Here is a 14,098-nt window from a genome sequence, read left to right as displayed (position 1 = left end):
AAGTATATAATGTACTTAAGTTTATAATATATTTAAGTATATAATGTACTTATGTAAACAATGTGCTTAAGTAAAAATGTACTTAAGTATATAATGTGCTTAAGTAAATAATGTAATTAAGTTTATAATGTATTTAAGTATATAATGTACTTAAGTATATTATTACCTTAAGTAAATAATGTACTTAAGTATATAATGTTTTTAAGTAAATAATGTGCTTAAGTATATAATGTGCTTAAGTATATAATGTACTTAAGTAAATAATGTGCTTAAGTATATAATGTACTTAAGTAAATAATGTTTTTAAGTATATAATGTACTTAAGTAAACAATGTGCTTAAGTAAATAATGTACTTAAGTATATAATGTGCTTAAGTAAATAATGTACTTAAGTATATAATGCAAATAAGTAAATAATGTACCAAAGTATATAATGTATTGAAGTAAATAATGTACTCAACTAAATAATATACTTAAGCATGTAATGTATTTAAGTATATAATGTACTTAAGGATATAATGTATTTAAGTAAATAAAATACTAAAGTATATAATGTATATAAGTAAATTATGTTCTTAAGTAAATAATGTACCAAAGTATATAATGTAAATAAGTAAATAATATAAATAAGTAAATAATGTACTGAAGTATATAATGTACTTAAGTATATAATGTACTTAAGTAAATAATGTTTTTAAGTATATAATGTGCTTAAGTTTATAATGTACTTAAGTAAATAATGTACTTAAGTATATAATGTAAATAAGTAAATAATGTACTAAAGTATATAATGTACTTAAGTATATAATGTTTTAAGTATAAAATGTAAATAAGTAAATAATGTTCTTAAGTATATAATGTATTTAAGTATATTATGTATTTAAGTATATAATGTGCTTAAGTAAATAATGTACTTAAGTATATAATGTTTTTAAGTATATAATGTATTTAAGTATATAATGTACTTAAGTATATAATGTACTTAAGTAAATAATGTGCTTAAGTATATAAAGTGCTTAAGTATATAATGTACTTAAGTAAATAATGTGCTTAAGTATATAATGTACTTAAGTAAATAATGTTTTTAAGTATATAATGTACTTAAGTAAACAATAAGCTTAAGTAAATAATGTACTTAAGTATATAATGTGCTTAAGTAAATAATGTACTTAAGTATATAATGTATTTAAGTATATAATGTACTTAAGTATAAAATATGCTTAAGTATATAATATACTTAAGTATATAATGTACTTAAGTAAATAATGTACTTAAGTATATAATGTACTTAAGTAAATGTAAATAAGTAAATAATGTACTAAAGTATATAATGTACTTAAGTATATAATGTTTTAAGTAAATAATGTACTTAAGTATATAATGTACTTAAGTAAATAATGTACTTAAGTATATAATGTACTTAAGTATATATAATGTTCTTAAGTATATAATGTACTTAAGTTTATAATATATTTAAGTATATAATGAACTTATGTATATAATGTACTTAAGTATATAATGTACTTAAGTATTTAATGTACTTAAGTATATAACGTACTAAAGTATATAATGTACTTAAGTATATAATGTACTTAAGTATATAATGTTCTTAAGTATTTTATATACTTTAGTATATAATGTATTTAAGTATATTATGTATTTAAGTATATAATGTACTTTAGTATATAATGTATTTAAGTATATAATGTTCTTAAGTATATAATGTACTTACGTATATAATGTATTTAAGTATATAATGTACTTAAGAATATAATGTATTTAACTATATATTGTACTTAAGTATATAACGTATTTAAGTATATAATGTATTTAAGTATATAATGTTCTTAAGTATATAATGTAATAAAGTATATAATGTGGTTAAGTATATAATATACTTAAGTATATAATGTACTTAAGTAAATAATGTACTTAAGTATATAATGTACTTAAGTAAATAATGTACTTAAGTAAATAATGTACTTAAGTAAACAATAAGCTTAAGTTAATAATGTACTTAAGTATATAATGTGCTTAAGTAAATAATTTACTTAAGTATATAATGTATTTAAGTATATAATGTACTTAAGTATATAATATGCTTAAGTATATAATATACTTAAGTATATAATCTACTTAAGTAAATAATGTACTTAAGTATATAATGTACTTAAGTAAACAATAAGCTTAAGTTAATAATGTACTTAAGTATATAATGTGCTTAAGTAAATAATGTACTTAAGTATATAATGTATTTAAGTATATAATGTACTTAAGTATATAATATGCTTAAGTATATAATATACTTAAGTATATAATGTACTTAAGTAAATAATGTACTTAAGTATATAATGTACTTAAGTAAATAATGTACTTAAGTATATAATGTAAATAAGTAAATAATGTATTTAAGTATATAATGTACTTAAGAATATAATGTATTTAACTATATATTGTACTTAAGTATATAACGTATTTAAGTATATAATGTACTTAAGTATATAATGTTCTTAAGTATATAATGTAATAAAGTATATAATGTGGTTAAGTATATAATATACTTAAGTATATAATGTACTTAAGTAAATAATGTACTTAAGTATATAATGTACTTAAGTAAATAATGTTTTTAAGTATATAATGTACTTAAGTAAACAATAAGCTTAAGTTAATAATGTACTTAAGTATATAATGTGCTTAAGTAAATAATTTACTTAAGTATATAATGTATTTAAGTATATAATGTACTTAAGTATATAATATGCTTAAGTATATAATATACTTAAGTATATAATCTACTTAAGTAAATAATGTACTTAAGTATATAATGTACTTAAGTAAACAATAAGCTTAAGTTAATAATGTACTTAAGTATATAATGTGCTTAAGTAAATAATGTACTTAAGTATATAATGTATTTAAGTATATAATGTACTTAAGTATATAATATGCTTAAGTATATCATATACTTAAGTATATAATGTACTTAAGTAAATAATGTACTTAAGTATATAATGTACTTAAGTAAATAATGTACTTAAGTATATAATGTAAATAAGTAAATAATGTACTAAAGTATATAATGTACTTAAGTATATAATGTTTTAAGTAAATAATGTACTTAAGTATATAATGTACTTAAGTAAATAATGTACTTAAGTATATAATGTATTTAAGCATATATAATGTTCTTAAGTATATAATGTACTTAAGTTTATAATATATTTAAGTATATAATGAACTTATGTATATAATGTACTTAAGTATATAATGTACTTAAGTATTTAATGTACTTAAGTATATAACGTACTTAAGTATATAACGTACTTAAGTATATAATGTTCTTAAGTATATAATGTACTTAAGTTTATAATATATTTAAGTATATAATGAACTTATGTATATAATGTACTTAAGTATATAATGTACTTAAGTATTTAATGTACTTAAGTATATAACGTACTTAAGTATATAACGTACTTAAGTATATAATGTATTGAAGTATATAATGTAATTAACTAAATAATATACTTAAGCATATAATGTATTTAAGTATATAATGTACTTAAGTATAGAATGTACTTAAGTATATAATGAACTTAAGTAAATAATGTACTTAAGTATATTATGTACTTAAGTAAATAATGTTCTTAAGTATATAATGTTTTTAAGTAAATAATGTGCTTAAGTATATAATGTGCTAAAGTATATAATGTACTTAAGTAAATAATGTGCTTAAGTATATAATGTACTCAAGTAAATAATGTTTTTAAGTATATAATGTACTTAAGTAAACAATGTGCTTAAGTAAATAATGTACTTAAGTATATAATGTGCTTAAGTAAATAATGTATTAAAGTATATAATGTATTTAAGTATATAATGTACTTAAGTATATAATGTGCTTAAGTATATAATATACTTAAGTACATAATGTGCTTCAGTATATAATGTACTTAAGTAAATAATGTTTTTAAGTTTATAATGTTTTTAATTATATAATGTATTTAAGTATATAATGTACTTAAGTAAATAATGTACTTAAGTATATAATGTAAATAAGTAAATAATGTACTAAAGTATATAATGTACTTAAGTATATAATGTTTTAAGTAAATAATGTATTTAAGTATATAATGTACTTAAGTAAATAATGTACCAAAGTATATAATGTAAATAAGTAAATAATATACATAAGTAAATAATGTACTTAACTAAATAATATACTTAAGCATATAATGTCCTTAAGTATATTATGTACTTAAGTATATAATGTATAGAAGTAAATTATGTTCTCAAGTAAATAATATACTTAAGCATATAATGTCCTTAAGTATATTATGTACTTCAGTATATAATGTATATAAGTAAATTATGTTCTTAAGTAAATAATATACTTAAGCATATAATTTATTTAAGTATATAATGTACTTAAGTATATAATGCAAATAAGTAAATAATGTACCAAAGTATATAATTTAAATAAGTAAATAATATACGTAAGTAAATAATGTACTTAAGTACAATGTTCTTAAGTATATAATGTACTTACGTACATAATGTATTTAAGTATATAATGTACTTAAGAATATAATGTATTTAACTATATATTGTACTTAAGTATATAACGTATTTAAGTATATAATGTACTTAAGTATATAATGTTCTTAAGTATATAATGTAATAAAGTATATAATGTGGTTAAGTATATAATATACTTAAGTATATAATGTACTTAAGTAAATAATGTACTTAAGTATATAATGTACTTAAGTAAATAATGTACTTAAGTATATAATGTAAATAAGTAAATAATGTACTAAAGTATATAATGTACTTAAGTATATAATGTTTTAAGTAAATAATGTACTTAAGTATATTATGTACTTAAGTATATAATGTACTTAAGTATATAATATGCTTAAGTATATAATGTACTTAAGTATATAATGTACTTAAGTAAATAATGTACTTAAGTATATAATGTACTTAAGTAATAATGTACTTAAGTATATAATGTAAATAAGTAAATAATGTACTAAAGTATATAATGTACTTAAGTATATAATGTACTTAAGTATATATAATGTACCTAAGTATATATAATGTTCTTAAGTATATAATGTACTTAAGTTTATAATATATTTAAGTATATAATGAACTTATGTATATAATGTACTTAAGTATATAATGTACTTAAGTATTTAATGTACTTAAGTATATAACGTACTTAAGTATATAACGTACTTAAGTATATAATGTACTTAAGTACATAATGTACTTAAGTATATAATGTTCTTAAGTATTTTATATACTTTAGTATATTATGTACTAGCTGTTACCCGCGACTTCGTCTGCGTAGAACTACTACTTCGTGTAAATTTGTTTGGACTGAATAGGCTCTGAAACTATAATGAAACGATTCTAATGAAGCCGGCACATTGAATTATTGAGATTAACATAGGTAGACTTTTCCTGACCCTGATCCCTGACTTAACTTAGTTTAATACGTTTTTGTATACGACATTTTTTGTTTTTCCTTCTTTGGTCAAAACATGTAGGTTTTGTGGACTCGATACTCGTGAGCACGCCACATACAGTTGCCCATGGGAGAAACAGTTTTTTTCTAAATGAACACCAGCTACTTTGAGTGTCTGTCCTTGAGCTTTGTTTATCGTCATAGCGAATGCTGCTTTCAGGGGAAATTGTACTCTTTTGAATTGGAATGGCAAATCGGTAGGGATTATTGGAATACGGGGAATTAACACTTCTTCTCCCTTTGCTGTTCCTGTCATAATTATTGCTCTCACAATATTGCGTCCCAGGTGTGTAATTTGTAGACGTGTGCCATTACACATTCTTGGTGCGTCAAGATTTCGCATCAACAGGACCGGGACACCTACTTTTAGCCTCAACTTATGGGAAGGCACCCCCGATAATTCTAAGGAGTTAAGAAATTCTACAGGGAACGATGTCACTTGCTCAGTGTCCATGACATTGTCTACGGACAGATACTCAACAAAATCACCTTCCACATCTGACATGATTTGTTCGTTGATCTGCCCCACTACTTCGTTTGTCGGTGCTAAAATTGCCCTTTCGCACAGCCATTGTCTGTTCTTCATATTGGTTGCAAGATCGGGATAGACGTTGTTCTTTAAGTCATCCATGTTACAGACAACATTACAAAATTCACGATTCAATGTAATCATTCCGTCACTATTTGTTTCCATACGGTCTTCTCCGATTTTCAGAAGAGCATCCGCATATTGCACCAATTGTGTATCACTGTGCAGTTGTACTCGCATATTTGTAGTCAGACAAAAATTTTTTACATGCACCCATAATGGAGACGCTTTTAAACATGCATTTATTTCATCTGCCGGCGTGCCTCTAGTAATTACCGGCAGAGTCTGTCTAAAATCGCCAGCTAAAAGTACCACCATACCACCCATGATACTTTGGTTACTCTTAATATCTTTTATGGTCCGATCTAGTGCTTCTATCGCTCTTTTGTGGGACATGGTACATTCATCCCAAACCAACAGCTTACATTGCTGTAACATTCGTCCACGGTCACTATTTTTAGTAATGTTACAAACTGGCATTTCCTCATGAGCTAAGTTCAATGGCAGTTTAAGTACTGAATGTGCCGTTCGGCCACCATTAAGTAACGTAGCTGCTATTCCAGAAGAAGCTACAGCAACAGCAACTCCTTTATCTTTACGAATTTGGGCTAAAAGTAAATTTAAAAGAAATGTTTTACCCGTGCCTCCTGGCGCATCCAAAAAGAATAAACCACCTTCGCCACTTTCGATTTTTTGCACAACATTCTCAAAAACTAATCTTTGTTCTGGGTTTAGACGCGGAACAGACTCAGTTATTTGTTGTTGTAAAGAAGCAGCATCGTAACTCAATTCTCTTATTATATCACTGCAAACTTCCCCAGTTCTTTGCGGCCTGCTCAACCCAAAATCTGACAAATCTTTCCCAGTTATAGTTATGACTTGGTCTTCTATCTTTGTTAGGGCTTCATTAAAAATGAAATCATTGTATGTAACGTTTGGATTATGATGTTGTACTCTGTGTAAAATATCGTCGGCCATTTGAATTTTGTACCTTTCCCACAGTTGTTGAGGGTTTGAAAGCCCACATGTCGCTATTAGTATAGCAAAAAGCATTCTCACCTTGGCCGCTGATCTACATTGTGCAGCCTCTTCCAGTGTTATATTCCAATGATTGTCATCCTCCAATAATCCTCTTGCCTCACATGCCTCTCGAAATGTTGAAAATTCTTGATTGTTGTATTTTTTGAGATCATTGAAAGAGGTTGGCCCACGCACATGGTGTAGAAGCATCCTTAAACAAAAACATTCCATGTTAGTAACATGGACTGTGTAAACCCGTCCTAAGGCATCTCCAGATTTGACACCAGGCCAGTTCTGAACCGAAGTTCCTTGAATTCGGCGTTTCCAAGTTTTTCTGGTTGCGTCCCATGTGTAATATCTCGGTACCTCAGCATACATAAGAGTTCTTGCAAACTCATCTCTTATGCAAAGTTCAAAAAAAGCTGTAAGGGTGGTTTTTGGTCGAGTAGATAGTCGCTCGTGGAAATTATCTTCTGTAAAATAAACTCGTTCACCGTTCTCTAAGTGTACACTTAGATGTGTAACGGTGGGGTGCCTTTCGTGCAACGGGAACCCTAATAACCGCCACACGGCTTCGTTGCTGCTAACATAACGACCAGATTGATATGTATGTACTTCATTTACGCGATTTGCAAGCTCTGTGCTCCTAAAATTGAAAATAGCTTGGTCACTGCCTTTGTTAATATATTTGCAGATATATTTGATAGCGCGCACTGAACTGCAAGCCTCAACATTTATATGGGCGTTAAATATTTTTAATAGAATAGCGGAATAAGGGACCAACCAACTATTATCAATAGTGACGTAACTCCCATTTCGTAGTTTCACAGATGCCGTTCGACCTCCGTCTGCTGGTGCTCTTCTACGATAGAGTGGGTATCCGTTTTCACTGTGGACAGTGTCTTTGTGTAATTTGCGAGGAAATTTCTTTGTGCATTTTCCATCTTTCATGCAAGGGCACTGAGGATTTTCAGGTCCACATGGACCATGAATCATGTTTTTAACTATAATATCATGAAGTGTCTTGTCAGTGCTTGGATCGGGTATTTCTGCGCTGATAATATTATCAATTTGATCGGGTCTCAACTTGTCTTTTAACCACAATAATATGTGGACATGTGGTAGGCCACGCTTCTGCCACTCTATGGAATACATAAAGCAGATCACTTCTCCAAATATTCTGCCTTTGGAAATAACAGACATAAGTTTTTTAACTTTCAACCTAAAAACTCTTGCGACTACATCATGCCTATCAATCGCGCTTTGACCCGGCATTAATTCATTTACTATTTCCGGCCATGCTGGGTTGCAAGTAAACGTAACGAATAAGTCAGGGCGACCATATGTACGTACATAAGCAAACGCATCCTGAGTATATTCGTGTAAGTACCTCGGACTATTTACAAATGAAGACGGTAAAATTATCATTCTACCAATATCATTTGGATTTAGATTAGCGTCATTCGCTACTGCGTCTTGAAGGTGGATATAATTTTCTGCTCTTAATTTAGTTTGATTTAATGTTATGTATCGTAATCGTTCACTTTCTACCTTAACGTACATATCAACATAAAACTGATTGGCCAGTTGCCTGCATCGTGATATAATATTAAAATCATTTTCTCTAATCATGATATGAAAGGCATAAAAGTCCATACATGATACCTTTTTGTTAGGCAAGGGCAGGCCAGTTACAGGATCGACTTGTGGAATTTGAAAGTGATACCCTTCTTGCCCTTTGCTAAATATTAGCGGATATTGTAACGCATCGTAAAATTTATGTGTATCCGGCACCCTAGTTAGTGTGTTATCACGGGCATGTAAAACTATATCACGGGAAGCAAACTGTTCACCACAAACCATGGCTGCGACTTCATTTATTAAAGGTGCATTATATCGTCTTTCGTGTTCCCCACTTGGTGTACGATCTGGGTGAATCACCAACTTATAATCATCTCCCGGCATTCTTTCTAAGGCTGTTGTGAAAGTGTTTATTAGGCGGTTATGTTCATGCAACATTCTCTGAATCTTTAAGACAATATCCTTTTCTACTAATTGAATGTTTTGACACCTGCGGTCAACCTCGTCGTTTTCATTTCCCATAAAATAAATCTGTAAAAATTTTGGTTGTTCATTATTTGTAGGAAGCAAAGAACCAATCCTATGATAGATTTGACCTTGGATTGTAAAAGTAGATGAAAACCCAGGCATAACCACCTCATTTTCTACACCAAATGACGTCATTTGAAAGCATGAATTATATTTCCTTATTTTGATTAAAAAACGCCGCGATTCGTTGTTATCACCTAAAAGTAAAGACTTCAATGGTTCCTCTGGTTCTCCAAGTATTGGAATTGAAACCTTGCCACCAGAACAACACATACCCGGAGTTTCTTCTTTCCACTTGAGTGCTTCACAATGTATACATTTTTTATCCATTCCACCTATGAGAAGTAATCGATGGTTATTATACTCAATCGATGGGTCATAATCAAAAGCAGCATTGTGGAATGCTCCCCATGTATACATTGTAAACGCATTTCTCCTTTCTGACTGCCGTTCAGCATTTAACACACGTCGTCTTTGGGATTCTTCTGGCATCTCTGCAGCTATCAATGATGCGTGTCGCTCAGCATCTAAAATCTGCCGGGCCTGAGTCTGTTCATAGGTCTCGGCAGCTCTTTGCGTTGCGTGTCGCTCAGCATCTATAATCTGCCGGGCCTGAGTCTGTTCATAGGTTTCGGCAGCTCTTTGCGTTGCGTGTCGCTCAGCATCTAAAATCTGCCGGGCCTGAGTCTGTTCATAGGTCTCGGCAGCTCTTTGCGTTGCGTGTCGCTCAGCATCTAAAATCTGCCGGGCCTGAGTTTGTTCATAGGTCTCGGCAGCTCTTTGCGTTGCGTGTCGCTCAGCATCTAAAATCTGCCGGGCCTGAGTTTGTTCATAGGTCTCGGCAGCTCTTTGCGTTGCGTGTCGCTCAGCATCTAAAATCTGCCGGGCCTGAGTCTGCTCCTCAGATTCTTGGGATCTAGCTACTTGCGCAGTTCGAGCTCTTTTAGAGCTACGCGCTAAATTAGATTTACGCTTGCGAGGCATATTACTTAACCAGTTACCTACCTAAAGTAATAAAAACAGGTAAGTACTTATGCAAAAAAAAATTCTTTAGCTGACAAAAAAATTTAGTTAAAGGTACTGAGTACGAAACTATACTTAAGGTAGGTACTTATACACATGAAATAAAACAAAAACAAAACGAATTGCTAAACTAAAACTAAATGTTAAAAAAAATATACTATCCACATGGAATAAAAACAAAATGAATCGATAAAATTATATGCGAAACTACTGGAACTATTTTATTCACAAAACAACATTACTTACCTATTAATACTCAATAAAAACTATGCTGACCTTGTTAGGTACCGTAACTACTTACTAAATGTGAAAAAACTTAAAAAAACCTGCCTACTAATCTACTACAATTTTATACCTATCCTAAAAAATGAATTAAAGTATTTATTTTACCTATTAACTATAATTCTACCTACTACTAACTTATGCTAAACTAATAATAACAACCAAAACAACTAAGTAAATAACACAAAATGCTTATCCAAGAAACCCTAAACACCAATGAAAACGTAAAGAAAGCGAATACGTTGCAGCTCAAAATTGTAGATATCGCATGCGTCCGCCAACGACGTCTGCCCTCACGTGTCTGCCCGTTCGGGTAAGCATACTTTGTGATCTACACTCCTCCCACCGAGCCATCCGCGTCCCCCGCACGTCTTTGCCGCCGCGCCGCGCAGCGCGCCCGCGCCCGCCAGCCCCGCCACACCACACCATGCATCGTCACACTCACACATTCATAGTGTATAGGCCGATGGGCCTGATGGACATGTCAGGCAGAAAGTATTCTAAAAGCTGGCTAGGAGTATTTGAATTATGCGATACATAACTGCACCCCGCGTTTTCACCCGCATAATTCCGGGATCGGGATCGGGATAAAAAGTAAAGATGTCCTTTCCCAAGGTTCCATCTATCTCTATACCAAAATTCATCAAAATCGGTTCAGCGGTTTAGGCGTGAAAACGAAACAGACAGACTGTCTATGTCTTTCCCCAAGGTTCCATCTATCTCTATACCAAAATTCTCTATTCTATCTATCTCTATATAATAATTCTCTATACCAAAACTACTAATTCATTTAGTAGGCATATACGATACATAACTGCACCCTGCGTTATCTATCACTCGCATAATTACGGGATCGGGATCGGGATCGGGATAAAAGGTTGCCTTTGTCCTTTTCCAAGGTTCCATCTATCTCTATACCAAAATTCATTTAGTAGGGATATACGATACACAACTGCACTCTGCGTTTCCACCCGTATAATTCCGGGATCGGGATCGGGATCTGGATAAAAAGTACCCTATGTCCTTTCCCAAGGTTCCATCTATCTCTATACCAAAATTCATCAAAATCGGTTCAGCGGTTTAGGCGTGAAAAGGTAACAGACAGACAGACAGACAGACAGAGTTACTTTCGCATTTATAATATTAGTAGGGATTTAAGTATATTATGTATTTAAGTATATAATGTACTTTAGTATATAATGTATTTAAGTATATAATGTACTTAAGAATATAATGTATTTAACTATATATTGTACTTAAGTATATAACGTATTTAAGTATATAATGTACTTAAGTATATAATGTTCTTAAGTATATAATGTAATAAAGTATATAATGTGGTTAAGTATATAATGTACTTAAGTAAATAATGTACTTAAGTATATAATGTACTTAAGTAAATAATGTACTTAAGTATATAATGTAAATAAGTATATAATGTACTTAAGTATATAATATGCTTAAGTATATAATATACTTAAGTATATAATGTACTTAAGTAAATAATGTACTTAAGTATATTATGTACTTAAGTAAATAATGTACTTAAGTATATAATGTAAATAAGTAAATAATGTACTAAAGTATATAATGTACTTAAGTATATAATGTTTTAAGTAAATAATGTACTTAAGTATATAATGTACTTAAGTAAATAATGTACTTAAGTATATAATGTACTTAAGTATATATAATGTTCTTAAGTATATAATGTACTTAAGTTTATAATATATTTAAGTATATAATGAACTTATGTATATAATGTACTTAAGTATATAATGTACTTAAGTATTTAATGTACTTAAGTATATAACGTACTTAAGTTTATAACGTACTTAAGTATATAATGTACTTAAGTATATAATGTTCTTAAGTATTTTATATACTTTAGTATATTATGTATTTAAGTATATAATGTACTTTAGTATATAATGTATTTAAGTATATAATGTTCTTAAGTATATAATGTACTTACGTATATAATGTATTTAAGTATATAATGTACTTAAGAATATAATGTATTTAACTATATATTGTACTTAAGTATATAACGTATTTAAGTATATAATGTACTTAAGTATATAATGTTCTTAAGTATATAATGTAATAAAGTATATAATGTGGTTAAGTATATAATATACTTAAGTATATAATGTACTTAAGTAAATAATGTACTTAAGTATATAATGTACTTAAGTAAATAATGTTTTTAAGTATATAATGTACTTAAGTAAATAATAAGCTTAAGTTAATAATGTACTTAAGTATATAATGTGCTTAAGTAAATAATTTACTTAAGTATATAATGTATTTAAGTATATAATGTACTTAAGTATATAATATGCTTAAGTATATAATATACTTAAGTATATAATCTACTTAAGTAAATAATGTACTTAAGTATATAATGTACTTAAGTAAACAATAAGCTTAAGTTAATAATGTACTTAAGTATATAATGTGCTTAAGTAAATAATGTACTTAAGTATATAATGTATTTAAGTATATAATGTACTTAAGTATATAATATGCTTAAGTATATAATATACTTAAGTATATAATGTACTTAAGTAAATAATGTACTTAAGTATATAATGTACTTAAGTAAATAATGTACTTAAGTATATAATGTAAATAAGTAAATAATGTACTAAAGTATATAATGTACTTAAGTATATAATGTTTTAAGTAAATAATGTACTTAAGTATATAATGTACTTAAGTAAATAATGTACTTAAGTATATAATGTATTTAAGCATATATAATGTTCTTAAGTATATAATGTACTTAAGTTTATAATATATTTAAGTATATAATGAACTTATGTATATAATGTACTTAAGTATATAATGTACTTAAGTATTTAATGTACTTAAGTATATAACGTACTTAAGTATATAACGTACTTAAGTATATAATGTTCTTAAGTATATAATGTACTTAAGTTTATAATATATTTAAGTATATAATGAACTTATGTATATAATGTACTTAAGTATATAATGTACTTAAGTATTTAATGTACTTAAGTATATAACGTACTTAAGTATATAACGTACTTAAGTATATAATGTATTGAAGTATATAATGTAATTAACTAAATAATATACTTAAGCATATAATGTATTTAAGTATATAATGTACTTAAGTATAGAATGTACTTAAGTATATAATGAACTTAAGTAAATAATGTACTTAAGTATATTATGTACTTAAGTAAATAATGTTCTTAAGTATATAATGTTTTTAAGTAAATAATGTGCTTAAGTATATAATGTGCTAAAGTATATAATGTACTTAAGTAAATAATGTGCTTAAGTATATAATGTACTCAAGTAAATAATGTTTTTAAGTATATAATGTACTTAAGTAAACAATGTGCTTAAGTAAATAATGTACTTAAGTATATAATGTGCTTAAGTAAATAATGTATTAATGTTAATATAATGTATTTAAGTATATAATGTACTTAAGTATATAATGTGCTTAAGTATATAATATACTTAAGTACATAATGTGCTTCAGTATATAATGT

General features: G+C 27.7%; 1 protein-coding gene across 1 annotated transcript in view; it reads right to left on the bottom strand.

The window, feature by feature from the left end:
- Positions 1-14,098, bottom strand: part of LOC120634325 (F-box/LRR-repeat protein 2) — a 44,650-nt gene that overhangs the window by 18,742 nt on the left and 11,810 nt on the right. The window lies entirely within an intron of this gene.

The sequence above is a fragment of the Pararge aegeria genome, chromosome 23, assembly GCF_905163445.1.
Source record: "Pararge aegeria chromosome 23, ilParAegt1.1, whole genome shotgun sequence".
In the NCBI taxonomy this organism is placed as follows: domain Eukaryota; kingdom Metazoa; phylum Arthropoda; class Insecta; order Lepidoptera; family Nymphalidae; genus Pararge; species Pararge aegeria.
Note: the sequence above shows the minus strand (reverse complement) of the source record. Positions and strands in the feature narration are given on the sequence as shown.